This window comes from Neophocaena asiaeorientalis, unplaced genomic scaffold (genome assembly GCF_003031525.2).
Source record: "Neophocaena asiaeorientalis asiaeorientalis breed wild unplaced genomic scaffold, Neophocaena_asiaeorientalis_V1.1 scaffold103, whole genome shotgun sequence".
In the NCBI taxonomy this organism is placed as follows: Eukaryota; Metazoa; Chordata; class Mammalia; order Artiodactyla; family Phocoenidae; genus Neophocaena; species Neophocaena asiaeorientalis.
The window spans coordinates 128130-143856 of NW_020175020.1; the positions used below are offsets into that span (position 1 = coordinate 128130).

The 15727-nt window shown below is 42.8% G+C and overlaps 1 protein-coding gene and 1 pseudogene across 1 annotated transcript in view; both read left to right on the forward strand.

Annotated features, from left to right (window-relative positions):
- The window catches only part of KHDRBS2 (KH RNA binding domain containing, signal transduction associated 2), a 344255-nt gene that overhangs the window by 60528 nt on the left and 268000 nt on the right, over positions 1-15727 (forward strand). The gene's annotated exons all lie outside the window — the stretch shown is intronic.
- Positions 5403-7015, forward strand: LOC112411604 (CAP-Gly domain-containing linker protein 3 pseudogene; annotated as a pseudogene).

Sequence of the window (15727 nt, forward strand, 5' to 3'; positions counted from 1 at the left end):
ATGAACCAAGAAGTAGGCCCTCACCAGACATTGAATATGACAGCTCCTTGATCTTGGACTTAACTTATAGAACTGTGAGAAATAAATTTCTGTTGTTTATAGGCCACTCAGTATTCTGTGATAGCAGCCTGAATGACTAAGACATGTATCCACCATTATTGTATCATACAGAACAGTTTCACTGACCTAAAAATCCTCTGTGCTCCACCTATTCATCCCTCCCTCCCCACTGCCCTTGGCTACCATTGATTCTTTTACTGGCTCCATAGTTTTGCCTTTTTCAGAATGTCATATAATTGGAATCATAAACCATCTATTTAGATTGGTTTGTCTCACTTAGTAATATATATTTAAGTTCACTCCATGTCTATTCATGGCTTGATAGCTCACAGTTTTTAATCGCTGAATAATATTCGACTGTCAGGATATACCAGTTTATTTACCCATTTACCTACTGAAGGACTTCTTTGTTGCATCCAAATTTTGGTAATTATGAATACAGCTTCTCTAAACATTCGTATTAATTTTCAGCCTCTTTGGGTAAATACCAAGGAGCATGATTGCTGGATTGTACGATGAGTATATTTAGTTTTGTAAGGTACTACTGAACTGTCTTCTGAAGTGGCTGTACCATATTTGGCATTCCCACCAACAATAAATAAGATTTTCTGCTCCTTCATAGCCTTGCTATCATTTGGTGTTGTCAGTGTTTTGAATTTTTGCCTTTCTAATCGGTGTGTGGTCATATCTCATTATTTTAATTTCCATTTGCTTAATGGCACAGGTTGTTGATCACCTTTTCATATGCTTCTTTGCAACCTGTAAATCTTCTTTTGTGTCGTGTCTTTCATATATTTTGTCCATTTTTTAATCAAGTTGTTCATTTTCCACAAGTTGGATTGCACCTACCTATTCATTTTCCAGATGTGAAAACAAGGCCAGAAATAGCTTGTTCAAAGGGACAAAAACTAGTTAAAAGCAAAAGTTGAATTCTGCCCTCATTCAACCTTTCTTGTCTCACATCTGGACTGCTATGAAAGATCTTACCATGATCAGGTTTTAGTAGAACAACTAAGTAGCATACCCCTGACTCAGATCCCTCGTCCACATACCTGAGTGTCTCTCCAAAGCCGATGCTTGGTGAGGTCATTCTGTGAGCACTCACTGTCTTGAGAACACAAGCCCTGCGTCCCAATCTGTGTTCCATCCACACACTGTTTACTGTCCACCTCAGATGTGATGCTTTAGGAAAACTGGATTATTAGCTGTTCCCTAACCCTATCAATTTTCTGTCATGGCTTCATCACTTTATACATGGAAATCTTCCTGGATTGTTCTCTTTCACCTCAAACTAACAAATTTCTACCTCTTCATTTTTGATCCCTAGGTACCTTCATGTGAAGGTATTTATTTTCCTTTTTATGATTGTCTTTGTCTTTTGCCTTTTTAAATTTTTTATTAAACAGGGTGCTTTCCTTTTTAAGAAGAGAGACAAGAAGGAAACTCACATTCACTATCTTTCCCATCTCAGTGACGACATCACGATTAAATCCTTTGCACAGTCAGAAATCTAGGCATCACCCTTGAGTCCATGCTCACTCTCCTCCCCTCTCACTGTGGCAGCACAGACGACAGCACTGGTACGTGCACTGCTCAACACTGTCCCAACCCTGTCCCGTTTCCAGTCTAGTTCCATTTTAATCTATTTTCCTTATTATGTCCCTAATATTCCCTTTAAGATATAAAACTGGTTATTTCACTGTCCAGATAAATACTACCTAGGCCTTCTATTATGTTTAGAATAAAGCCAAGAAGAACCACTATGATTCAGCCCCTGCCTGCTTATCTGACCTCATATCACTCTCTCTGCTGTTCACTAAAGTCATGATATATATGCACTGACATTATCTCTGTCCCTTAAAAAGGCTCAACTCCTTTCTGGCTCATTGCCTTATGTTCCAGCTCCTAGAAGACCAGGGCTCCAGGCTCCTTCTCATTCAGATCTCAGTCCTTTGTTACCTCTTCAGAGAGACTGTGGCTGACGTCCCCTCTAAACCTGCTTCCCCAGGCCCTCAGTGCTGTTGCCCTGATTCCTTTCTTCATAGCATATTACTGTCTGAAATGAGCTTGTTTATTCCTTTCTTTGCTTTTTGCTTTTTTATCTCTTTCCACACATTAGTATCTAAGCTCAATGAGGGCTATCTTGTTCACTGTATTCTTAGAACCTGGAACAAATAAGCATATTTGATTATTTAATCTATATAATGTTAACATATTTAATAATAATCTATTTCTTCACCGAGAAAGGCAGTAAGAGAGTGCCAAATGCTCCCTTCCTGGCCCTAGCCATGTTATGTTTGTACAGTTTCAGTAGAAACAATCACCTTCTGTCCCCAGCACTGAGTGCTACGAGCTTTGCTGGTACTCTGGATCTTTAGAACAAAGTAAAAAGCCCATTTTCAGGCAAAGGACAGGAGCATTGTAGATAGTATCCAGATGTTGTCTGACCCTGCATTTCATAGGTAGTAAAGGAAAACTGAAGTTCCTTTGGCTGATCTCCGCTCTTGAGAGCCTACAATTTCTCTCATTGGGATAAAAACAAATCAAAGGATAACCTTCATTACAGAGAACAGACAATGCTAATGGATCCTAGAGCATTGTTCTTATAGAACAATTAAATGTTTACCTTCTCCCAACCAGCATTTGCAGAATAAATGTTTTAAATGAGTGGTGAAGGGGGCTGGGGAAAGATTATGACCTGAATGCCAATTCTTGATACTACTGGGTTGGCCAAAAGTTCATTTGGGTTTTTCCCTGAGAAGTTATGGAAAAACCCAAATGAACTTTTTGGCCAACCCAATGCTTCTTCCATGTCTTTGATGAAAGGACTTGACAGACACAAGCATCTTGGTAGGGAGGCTGAAGGGTCTTAAACTATCTAATGTTGGACGTGATTCCAAGAAATCAGGCATTACTTTTAACCTTTGAGATGCAGCGTTAGGGAGGGTGGATATCCAAGCCCTGAAAGGAGCCTTAGAAAAGGACCATCAATGCCCTGATGGCTGAGAGCATCTGGTGGCTTCCTGCAGTGAATCCCTTCAGCAACATGCAGAATTGGATTGACTCTGACTACTCGCTGTGTATGTTCATTTTGTGGAAGAAGGAGAGAGGGACTGCCTGATGCAGTTGACTCTAGTGCCCTTGAGGATAGCTATACAGATGTCCTGTGGGATTGAGTCCTGGGGGAAGCCTGAGAACAGAGAGATGTCCCATTCCCCCTTCAGAGGGTCAGCCCAGCCTGCCACCCCCTGCATGCCCACCAGAGCAATCCAAGTCTTCCTTGTTTAGAGGTTTGCCCCTGACAAAGAGGCTCGAGCACAAGAACTTTTTGAATGCTGAAAAAAATCCACCTTGCAGATAAGCAAACACCATTTACCATCCATTTGAGACCTTACCAAATTGAGAAAGGGAAACCCAGCTGAACAATCCAACAGGCGGTTCCTTGCAAGAACAATGAAGCAAGGAAAGGAATAAAGGACAGCACCCAGGTCTTCAAACTCTAAATCTGTGTTCTTTCACTTTGCAATTCTGATTTATTTCACGAGGCTACTTAGAAACTTTCACATCATATTTTTTTCAAATACTTCTTTTACTGTATTGCACTCATATACCACAACAAGTCTATTTCTTCAGTTACTGACCATGGAACTAAAGTTTTTTATCAACTGTCTCTTCTTTTCCTTTCTTAAGTATTCGGTAGCTGGAATTTTCACTCAGCATCCTTCACATTAGCTGGATACTCTCATTCTAGCTCACTTTTGCTCATCTTCTGTGCCAGATTCACCTTTCCCATCTGGCAAACAATTCTGCTCTCCTCTAATACACTGTTTGAAAAAGTAGCACTTTAATTATGTTTAAGGATTACTCTATTCTAATATGATTAAATATTCAGGAAGAATACTATGCAATGAGTTTTCGTGATTATAGTGGAGATAGCTAGAAGCTGCAAGCCCAATAAAAGTATAACATTTTTTCAAAAGGCAGGCAAAGCATATTTTATACTCTTTTCAAATAACTTTTAAAAAATTATCATGACTGAGTGGGTTGTTGTTTCCTGACTAAAAGATAACTCAGAAGAAATCATCACAGCATTTTCATTTAGGAGAAAACAAAGGAGAACTTCTAGGAGAGATTTTCTCATGAGATATTTACATAGCTCTCCTCAGTTAATACATTTTTTTCACTTTAGAGTTCAACTTTTTTTAATAAAACAAAATTTTAAAGTAGCAGCCACAAAATCCTACTGAATGGGAGAAATATTTGCAAATGATATGACAAATAAGGGGTTAATATCCAAAATATTTAAACTACTCATACAAATCTACATCAAGAAAACAAACAACCAGATTAAATAATGGGCAGAAGAACTGAATAGACATGTTTCCAAAGAAGACATACAGATGGTCAACAGGAACATGAAAACATAATCAATATCATTCATCTTCAGGGAAATGCAAATGAAAACCACCAAGAGATATCACCTCACACCTGTCAGAATGGCTATCATCAGAAAGAACACAAATAACAAATGTTGGTGATGATGTGGAGAAAAGGGAACCCTTGTACACTGTTAGTGGGAATGTAAATTGGTGCAGCCACTGTGGAAAAAACAGTATGGAGGTTTCTCAAAAAACTAAAATTAGAGCTACCATATGATCTCACAATTCCATTCTTGGGCACATATCCAAAAGTAACAAAAACACTAGTTGAAAATATACATGCAACGTGGGTGGACTTGGACAGTATTATGTTTAGTGAAATAAGTCAGACAGATAAAGACAAATACTGTATGATATTACTTACATGCAGAATATAAAAATAAAACAAACTAGTAAATATAACAAAAGAGTAGCAGCCACTAAAACATTAGCATAACATTGGCAATAAAAATTTTTCTAAACCAACAGAAGGAATCAAAGTTGAATTGGGTGAACAGTGACTCAGAGGGTTTTAAGAAGGTCTCTGTCCTTGCCCAGGTATGTTGCTGTAAGTTGCTTGCTCTAACATTTCCTGAACAAGTATAGGGATGCAGTATCTACACTCACTTATGCTCCACTGGTTCAGGCCTTTTCTGTACTGTGTCTTCAGCACTTACCTCAGTGCCTGGCACTACTTGCTGCTCAAAAATACATTGAATAACCCTCTCCACCCCATCTCCCGTCTGCTTATGTGCCTCGTCCCCTTCTCTCAGTCTCTTTCTTCCCGATCACTTCCCCAGACACCGACACCCAGTTACTCCAGTTTCCCCGATTTCAGCTTTGGTCTTCAGCCCCATTCACCCGAGGATTTGCCTGAAGTCCACCCCCAACTCTGCACCTGGCCCCTTAGGGCCACTAAGGACCATGACTAAGACAGGTCCCACCCCTATGGCCCCACCGCTCAGGGCGGAGGAAGAAGACGAGGAGGACTATGAGCCTGTCCCAGAGCCCCCCAGCCGCACCCAGGAGCGCTGGCAGAAGCCTACTCCTCAGCACGCCCCCCCACCCCCAGGACTACGCCTTCACCTTCTTTGACCCCAACGACTCTGCCTTTCAAGAGATTCTGTATGACCCGCAGACCACCATCGCTGAGTTGTTCACCATTGTGCATCAGTGGGTGCCCCAAGTCCAGTACAAGATCGATGTCATTGGCAATGAGATTCTGCGATGAGGCTGCCACGTGATGGGCTGACCTAACATGACACTGCTCCATTATACTTACAAGGCTGGGGCCCACGGAGTCAAGTTCCCCGCGACGGCTGTGCGCCTCTTGCAGCAGCTGCTGGTGCTGGGCGCAGACGTGATCCTGCACAGCTGCTGGACCAACATGAACATGCTTCACTACTCAGCCTATTTCGACGTGCCCGGTCTCGTGCACATGCTACTGAAGGGTGTATGGCCCCGAGTGGTGAACTCCAAGTGCAGTGACTTCAGCCACGGCTCAGCTCTGCACATGGCTGAAGGGCTGGGCACGGCCAAATAATTTGCTGGAACATGGCGCCAACCCGGCACTTCGGAACAGAAAGGGACCCGTGCCAGCGGAGGTTGTCCCAGAGAAGTTGCCCCATGGACATATCCCTGGACAAGGCCGAGGGGCGCTGGTGGCCAAGGAGCTGTGGACGCTACTGGAGGAGGCTGTGCCGCTCTCCTGCGCCCTCCCTAGGGTCACGCTACCTAACTATGACAACGTCCCAGGCAATGCCATGCTCAGCACACTAGGCCTGCACCTGGGAGACTGCATGCTACTGGATGGCCAGAAGACCCACAGCTACAGTTCTGAAAGACCCCAGAGTTTGCCAATGGCTGGTGGGTGGGCATGCAGCTTGATGAACCTGAGGGCAAGAATGATGGCAGTGTTGGGGGTGTCAGGTACTTCATCTGCCCTCCCAAGCAGGGTCTCTTTGCCTCTTTGTCCAAGATCTCCAAGGCAGTGGGCGCACCTTCCTGATCTGTCACCTCCACACCTCAGACTCCCTGGATGGACTTCTCCCAAGTCACTGGCAAAGATTGCAGGGAACACAAAGGTAAGAAGAGGCACCCGTCAGCCCTGACTCTGGGTGGCCTGCAGCAGCGTGAGGGAGCCAAGGCTGAGGTTGGAGACCAAGTCCTCATCACAGGCCAGAAGCAAGGGATTGTGCACTTCTGTGGGAAGCCAGACTTTGTCCCAGTTTACTGGTATGGCATCCAGCTAGACCATCAGCAAGCACGATGGCTCTGTCTTCAGTGTCTGGTACTTCACCTGCCCCCCTCGGCATGGAGTCTTTGTACCAGCATCTGGAATTCAGAGGATTGGTGGATTCACTAACGCCCCTGGGGACAGTGTTGGAGCCAAAAGTGAATCAAGTGACAATGATGCAGACCAAAACACCTTCACAACAGTCTGGACCCCAAAGGACATCACATCAGAGAGTTCCATCTCTAGGTTGCTCTTCTGCTGCTGGTTTCCCTTGATGTTGAGGGCAGAGATGCAGTCTTAGAGGCTCTGGACATTCCACAGAGACACAGAGCCCCCTCTAGCATCTCCTGACACAAGGAGCCCCCTAGTCACTTGAGATAGCGTTTCCCAGTAACGTATCCAGAAGAGAGACCCCGTTAGCCAGCCCTCGATCACTAAGGCCCCATTATTAACAGATTCCCCTGTGATAACCCCCCAAATATAGACCCTATGTTACCCAGAAAAAGATTCCCTAAGTGTAGTACCTTTAGGCTAGTCCCAACCCCTCAGATCAGACCCCCCAAAAGCAGATTTCCACATCACTCCAAATGATGGTAACTTTCTCTACATAATGCTCTACAGCAGAACATTCCTGAGTCACTGGCTCAGAACCCTTTCTTATTAACAAAGATTCCCCCCACAACCCCATCAAGTCCCCTTGAAAGAAACACCTCTAGAGCAACAGACTCACATTTAACATCAGTCCCCTCAAGATATTTTGACCCCCATGGTCACCCCCAAATGCTTATACTGCAATCAGAGACTCCCTCCATTAAAAACAAACCCTGCTCTTACCCCTCAAGAAGAGACCTACATCAACCAGCCCACTGTCACCTCCAAGTTACAGGCCCCAAAACAGTCCTGGAAGTGCTAATTACAGGGCCGCCAAGTCTTCCTGTCCTCTGCACTCTCAAGAAACCCCCAGTACCTTGTATGAAGCCCACCCCATTCAGCCCACAGCACCTGTGCTGGCCAGGCTCCCAGAAAATTCTCTATTTTTTAAGTAATTATTTCCCCCTTTGGGGAACCCCAAAATTTGAAGGCCCCATTCTGGGACTCTGAGGATTCCAAACCCCAGAGTACATGTCCCAGACTTTCCTGGGTCCCCAAGTCCCACAACCCCTAGGAGACTCCAAAACCCTAACTCCCAGGACCCCCAAATCATGGAAACACCAAATCCCCCAGGAATCCCAAATTTTAAAAATCCAAGCCTCTAGGAAACCCCAGTCATGGAGGTCCTTGTGCCTGGGATGGAGGAGACTGTGGTCCAGATATGCATTCCGGGCTCCCGGGGCACCTCAAGCCCTATTCGTAGGCACTAGGGGACAACAAACAGGAATTCTCATCTCTGGAAACCAGAGGACTTCAATGCCCTGAGTCCATGGATCTTTAGACACCAAAATTCCAAGACCCCCAGCCGCAATGCCCCAGATCTTCAAGCCTACATCTCTAATACATGAGGGGCACCAAGGCCTTGAGGGGATCCCAAATCCTGGACCCCCCATTTCAATGTACATTCTGGTCACAGTTCCAAAACATGAAACCTAAGTTACTGGCACTGAAGGACTTCACAGCACCCTGGCCAGACTAAGAGCCTGATGGAGATTCTGAAGACCTAGGGGGTCAAGGGCAGACCCTGAAACCAAGGACAGCTCACGAATGTCCCTTCACTGCATGTCTCCAACTCAGCATGACCCCTACTCTCTTCAATAAAGATGTTTCTGTGGCAAAAAATAAATAAATAAATAAAATACATTTAATAAATAAATGGATGATTTATTTTAAGAAAACTTCTTTAGGCACTTTTAAAACTCCAGCTGGTTAGATGCTTTACTATCTTGAATATATAAATTTTTCATGTCCAGGGAAGGACTGGAATTGCAAGATTATTGATAAAAATCACCCATGTAGTCCATGTTCTATCAACCTTATTCATACACAGAATTTGCACTCTCCTTTAAACATATCCTTATCATGATGATTTCTTTGTTAAGAATTTGGGCCCCTTAGGTCAATGTATCAGTACCAATAACTATCATCAGTTCTGTGTTAACCAAGAGTTCATTTTTCATACTTGTAAATTAAGGTATATATTATATGCCAAAGTATTAAATTACAGTAAGTCCCCTACATATGAACCAGTTCCATTCTGAGAGTGTAAGTCCAATTTGTTTATAAGTCCAATACATTTAACCTAGGTACCAGCTAACACAGTCAGCTATATAGTACTGTACTGTGACAGGTTTATAATACCTTTCACACAAATAATACATAAAATACATAATATACAATAAATACATAAAATAAAACAAACATAAAATAAACATTTTCAATCTTACAGTATAGTACCTTGAAAAGTTCAGTAGATAGTACAATAGCTGGCATACAGGGGCTGGTATCCAGTGAACAGACAAGAAGAGTTACTGAATGGAAGAGGGAGAGGAGATGGGAGATGGTAGAACTGAAGGATCATCGGCAATAGGAGATGGAGGGCAAGCTGCAATTTCACTCATGGCTGATGTTCATGGCACAGGTTCTGGTTCCTTACTGGATTCAATTCTATCTGCCCTCTTGAAAAAATGATAGTAGTAGCTATCACTGGGTAGTAGCTCTTTTTTCCTCCTCATAGATGACACTGTAGCACTGGATTGCGTTCTGAATGGCTGCTGCAAATTTCGTGTATCATTCTATGTTCAGGTCCTGTGCCTCAAAAACTAACAGTGCCTCCTCAAATAAAGAAAATCCCCTTGCCATTTCCTGTGTTGTGAATCTCTTCAGTTCTTTGGTTACTTCTTCTACCTGTTGTCTCTCTTCATCCTTTCTGTCGACCTCCAATTCCATCAGGTCTTCATTAGTAACCTCCTCATGTTGCACAGCAAGGAGTTCAGTGAAGTCATCCTCTTGCAGATCTAGCTCCAGCTTCTCACTGAGGGTCACTGAATTGCTGAAGGCCTCTGTGGAATCCTTATCCATCTTCTAAAATCCACGATAATCATGAACAAACTGTGGTCAAATATTCTTCCAAACCCCATTCATGTTGATGACTGTAACCTCACGCCAAGCAAAGTCAATGTTTTTTATGGCCTTGTAGATGTTATAGTCCTTCCAAAATAGTTGCAAGGTTGTTCCTGATTCACCACTCATCTTTACTGCCTGACAAAAAGTGTGATGTAAATAATATTTCTTGAAAGTCGCTCTAACTCCCTGGTCCATAGTTGGATGAGCGATGTAATATTAGGTGGCAGATGCACTACTTTGACGTTGGAATGAAAGTCGTCCGTGAATGGAGGGCGGGGTGGGAGGGGAGCCGGAGAACTGTCAAGCAGCAAAAGGATGTTGAATGGGACATCGCTCTCCAAGCAATATTTCTCTACCTCCAGGATAAATTGGTGGAAAAACCAGTCCTGGAAAATGGCCTGTGTAACCCAGGCTTTGGGGTTACTCTTTCACACAACAGGAAGAGAGCCATTGGGTATGTTTTTAAGGGCTCTTGGGTTCTCTGAATGGTAAACTAAAAGATGCTTCAGCTTCATATCGCCAGAAGCATTGCCACCAAACAACAGAGTTAGCCTATCCTTTGCTGCTTTGTAGCCTGGCGTCAACTTTTCTTCCTTAACAGATGTAACTTTCGTCTGGCATCCTCTTCCAGTACAGTCATGTGTCATCCTACATCAATGTATGCACCTACATCAATAATTTCTCAAAGCATTTCAGGAAATTCCTGGGCATCTACCATATATGCACATGCTGCCTGCCTTGCCACTTACTTTTACATTGCGAAGGTTGGTTCTAGCCTTGAACCAATGAAACCAGCCATGACTGGCATTAAAAGATGCACCTCTGATTCTTTGCCATGTTTCTTCTTCAAGTCTTCATAAAGGCTTTCAGACTTCTCTTGAATCATCATTAAGCTGAGCATGATTGGACACTGATCCTGATCCTGCATCCACACACTGAGAAATTTCTCCATCTCCTCCAACATTTTCCCACACTTCTTCAATATTATTGTCGACATCATCGGCACAGCAGATTTCACATGTTCCATGATGTTGTTCTTATTCTTTATAATTATGCTGATGGTTGAATGATTCATGTTATGAGAAGAAGCGACACTTAATTTTCTCCTCACTCCACTCTCTCAATGATTTTAACTTTTGTTTCCATCATTATCACTTGGCACTTCTTAGCAGTACCAGCTACATCGCTGCTGTTTTTACGCTTGCTTTCAGACATCCTGGCCTTGAAATAAAGATACTGTACTACTGAACTCTGTACAGTACCGTACAGTAAAGTACACAAAAGCACAACCACTTGTAGAGGATGCATACACGTGACAATGTACGCCAGACACATGACCTAACTTACGTGATTGGACATGAGAACGTACATTCGAATCTTTGAAGGTTCACAACTAGAATGTTCGTATGTAGGGGACTTACTGCAATGCCTATTTCAACTTAAAATGCAGATAGAGCTCCTATATCATGTGCACAGTAAGTTGCCAAGAAAATTTCCTGAAGAAAATTTAGTCACTTTGACTCTACCTAAACAAATGGAACTTGGTATTTTTAGAATAGCAACTGAAGTCTCTCATTTAGTTTTATATAAATATTTATCTAACACCCTAAATCTAACCTGAGGTCGTGGCTGACTTTATAAGCTAGGATTGGCAAAGGCATAAGACTAAACACATGAGTCTTTCATGCTCATTCATAAGGTCTTGGTTCCTAGACCTCATATATCAGTGGCTAATGTTTACTAAGGTAAAATAGAACAAGATAGAATATACACCCTCCCAATAATCCTACAGAATATCTACATAAAATCTATATAGTTGCTATCTTATTCTTTGGTGATTTTTACATAGTGTGCAGTATGACTTTAATAATGGTTAAAGAAGAGAAAACAGTTTGGAGTAACAAGTCACCATCACTAGTAGTTCAAGTCCACAACATTTTTACTTCGTGATATTCAATCCCCTTTGATAAATATGCTTTATAAAGCCTTGATACAGATCTTATGTAGAGTAATACATTGAGCAGATTTTTAGTAAATATTAATTAACTGTTCTCTGACCACATTTTCTTAATGAATTTTTCTGGTCCTTACCCTGGGCTGGTTAAAACTCACCTTGTGTTTGCTAAGAGCTATTATCTAATAGCCTAAGATGTTTTGCTAAATAATAGTGTGTCTAGCACAGCAGTAGTTGTTTTCTGAAATAGCTTCCTACCCTTTCCAACTCGCTACAGATTTGATATTGGCACAAGACCCATTACCTCCCATACTTTCTTGTTTATTAAGCTGGTCAAAGTGTCTTAACCTAACTATTTGTAGGGGCTGAGGATGTCCCAGGTCTTTTTGTCCAGATCATGAATTTCATGGAAATTGTTTCATAGGGACAGTTTGCATCACCCTGAGAAAAAGGAACATATAACAGTGCTGTGAATATCTTTTTTTTTTTTTTTTTCGGTACGCGGGCCTCCCACTGCTGTGGCCTCTCCCGTTGCAGAGCACAGGCCCCGGATGCGCAGGCCCAGGGGCCATGGCTCATAGGCCCAGCTGCTCCGCGGCACGTGAGATCCTCCTGGACCGGGACACGAACCCGGGTCCCCTGCATCGGCAGGCAGACTCTCAACCACCGCACCACCAGGGAAGCCCAGTGCTGTGAATATCTTTGTTGTTATTTCAAGATAGCAAATTTTAAAAACTGATTTTGGTAGCAAAAAAGACAATTTTTGGACATCACAGGAAATATAAAATTAAAATTTCAATTAATTCTTAAAAGGTCTTTGATGTGCATGTATTATTTAAGCATTGATAAACTCCTATCAGATTCACTGTTAATTATTTGAATCCTTCTATCTGAAGCCAAACCTGCAGATCAAACCAATCAGAAATTCTAACATAAATTTATAATTCAACTTGCAATGTAAGGAGTAAATTAGTGTGTGTATGTCTTATTCACTGCAAGTATACCCCAAAGTAGTAAAGTGTTCTTTATTATTTGAAGTGCAGAATCCCAATAATTTCAAATCCTATCTAAAATGATATTAAAATTTATGTGTAAGTATAACTTATTTTTTTGACAAGAACGTTGTCTTCATACTATGGATTGGCCTTATTATAAAAACTTTGGAATAATCCAGTTTTGTATACAAATTAAACATGTATATTAAGTTGTCTTTTATTATTTATTTATTTTAAATGACTAGAATTTAATTTTTTCACATTTATTCACCCTGAATTGTTATAACTTTACCTGTCTTTGTCCCTTATGAAAGTTTTCACAAGCTTATATGATTATTTCTCTCTCTGCATCTCTTTATCCCTCAAGGGTCTTTTAACATTAAAGTGGTAAATAAAATAATAATAAAATAGTATCAGAAAAATACAAATGATTATTATTACTACTTCTGAACTTATATTTTTACTTCTCAGTGAATATCTGTTTTAGTAAATTAAGCATAAAAATTATAAATGCTATAAAACTATAACTACCCATTCATATGCATAATTATTTTATGACTCCAAAATCTTAGAACTCAGTAGTACTCAAGTCAACTAATATGTAGTATATATTTATTTTCAAGTTTTATTTTATATTGAAGTATAGTTGATTCACAATGTTGTGTTCATTTCAGGTATACAGAAATGTGATTCAGTTATACGTATATGTATATCTGTTCTTTTTCAGGTTCTTTTCCCATTTAGGTTATTACAGAATATTGAATAGAGTTCCCTATGCTATACAGCAGGTCCTTGTTGATTACCAATTTTATGTATAGTAGTGTGTATATGTTAACCCCAAACTCCTAATTTATCCCTCCCCCACCACCTTTCCCCTTTGGTAACCATAAGTTTGTGTTCTGTGTCTGTGAGTCTCATCTATTTCATAAATAATTCATTTGTGCCATTTTTTAAGATTCGACATATAAGGGATATCATATGATATTTGTCTTTCTCTGTCTGACTTATTTCACTTAGTATGATAATCTCTAGGTCCATCCATGTTGCTGCAAATGACATTATTTCATTCTTTTTATGGCTGAGTAATATTCCACTGTATATATGTACCACATCATTTTTTTTTTAAGAACATCTTTATTGGGGTATAATTGCTTTACAATGGTGTGTTACTTTCTGCTTTATAACAAAGTGAATCAGTTATACATATACATATGTTCCCATATGTCTTCCCTCTTGCATCTCCCTCCCTCCCACTCTCCCTATCCCACCCCTCCAGGCTGTCACAAAGCACCGAGCTAATATCATGTGCCTTGCGGCTGCTTCCCCCTAGCTATCTACTTACTAGGTTTGTTAGTGTGTATATTTCCATGACTCTCTCTCACCCTGTCAAAGCAAACCCTTCCCCCTCCCCATATCCTCAAGTCCGTTCTCCAGTAGGTCTGCTTCTTTATTCCTGTCTTACCCCTAGGTTCTTCATGACATTTTTTTCCCCTTAAATTCCATATATATGAAGGAGGAAAGGAAGGAAGGAAGAAAAAAGCAAAGAAGGAAAGAAAGGAGGGATTGAGGGAGGAATGAAGGAAGGAATGAGGGAAAGAAGAAAAAAACACAGAAAGAAAGAAGATACAGTAAAAAGAAAATAAAGTATAATATAGTTATTGAATTAAAAAATATTTAGAAAAAAAAAAGGGATGGATAGAATCTTAGGACAAATGTTGGAAGATTTCCCTTTCTCTTCTTTGTTCTCACAGCTCACAGGAGCTCAGCTTTGGATTTGGCCCTGCCTCTGCGTGTAGGTCGCTGGAGGGCGTCTGTTTTTTCGCTCAGACAGGACGGGGTTAAAGGAGCCGCTGATTCGGGGCCTCCGGCTCACTCAGGCCGGGGGTTGGGGGATGGGGGAAGGAGGGGCACTGCGTGCGGGGCCGGCCTGCGGCGGCAGAGGCAGCGTGACGTTGCGGCAGAGGCCGGCGTGACGTTGCACCAGCCTGAGGCCCGCCGTGCGTTCTCCCGGGGAAGTTGTCCCTGGATCCCGGGAACCTGGCAGTGGCGGGCTGCACAGGCTCCGCGGAAGAGGGGTGTGGAGAGTGACCTGTGCTCGCACACAGGCCCCTTGGTGGCGGCAGCAGCAGCCTTAGCGTCTCTGGGTTCCGCGCTTCTAGCCGCGGCTCGTGCCCGTCTCTGGGGTTCGCACTTTTAGCCGCGGCTCGCGCCCGTCTCTGGGGTCCGCGCTTCTACCCGTGGCTCGCGCCCGTCTCTGGAGTTCCTATAAGCAGCGCCCTTAATCCCCTCTCCTTGCGCACCAGGAAACAAAGAGGGAAGAAAGTCTCTTGCCTCTTCGGCAGGTGCAGGCTTTTCCCCGAACTCCCTCCCGTCTAGTCGTGCACTAACCCCTTCAGGCTATGTTCAAGCCGCCAACCCCAGTCCTCTCCCTGCGCTCCGTCCAAAACCGAAACCCGAGCCTCAGCTCGCAGCCCCGCCCGCCCTGGCGGACGAGCAGACAAGCCTCTGGGGCTGGTGAGTGCCGATCCTCTGTGCGGGAATCTCCCCGCTTTGACCTCTGTACCCGTCGCTGTGCACCACTCCGCGGTCCCGAAGCTCCCCCTTCCGCCTCCCGCAGTCTCCGCCCGCGGAGGGGCTTCCTAGTGTGTGGAAACTTTTCCTCCTTCACAGCTCCCTCCCACTGGTGCAGGTGCCGTCCTTATTCTTTTGTCTCTGTTTTTTCTTTTTTTCTTTTGCCCTACCCAGGTACGTGGGGAGTTTCTTGCCTCTTGGGAGGTCTGAGGTCTTCTGCCAGCCTTCAGTAGGTGTTCTGTAGGAGTTGTTCCACGTGTAGATGTATTTCTGGTGTATCCGTGGGGAGGAAGGCGATCTCCGTGTCTTACTCCTCCGCCATCTTCAAGGTCCCCCCGTACCACATCATTTTTATCCATTCATCTGCCGACAGACATATAGGTTGCTTCCATGTCTTGGCTATTGTAACAAGTGCTGCAATGAACATCAGGGTGCA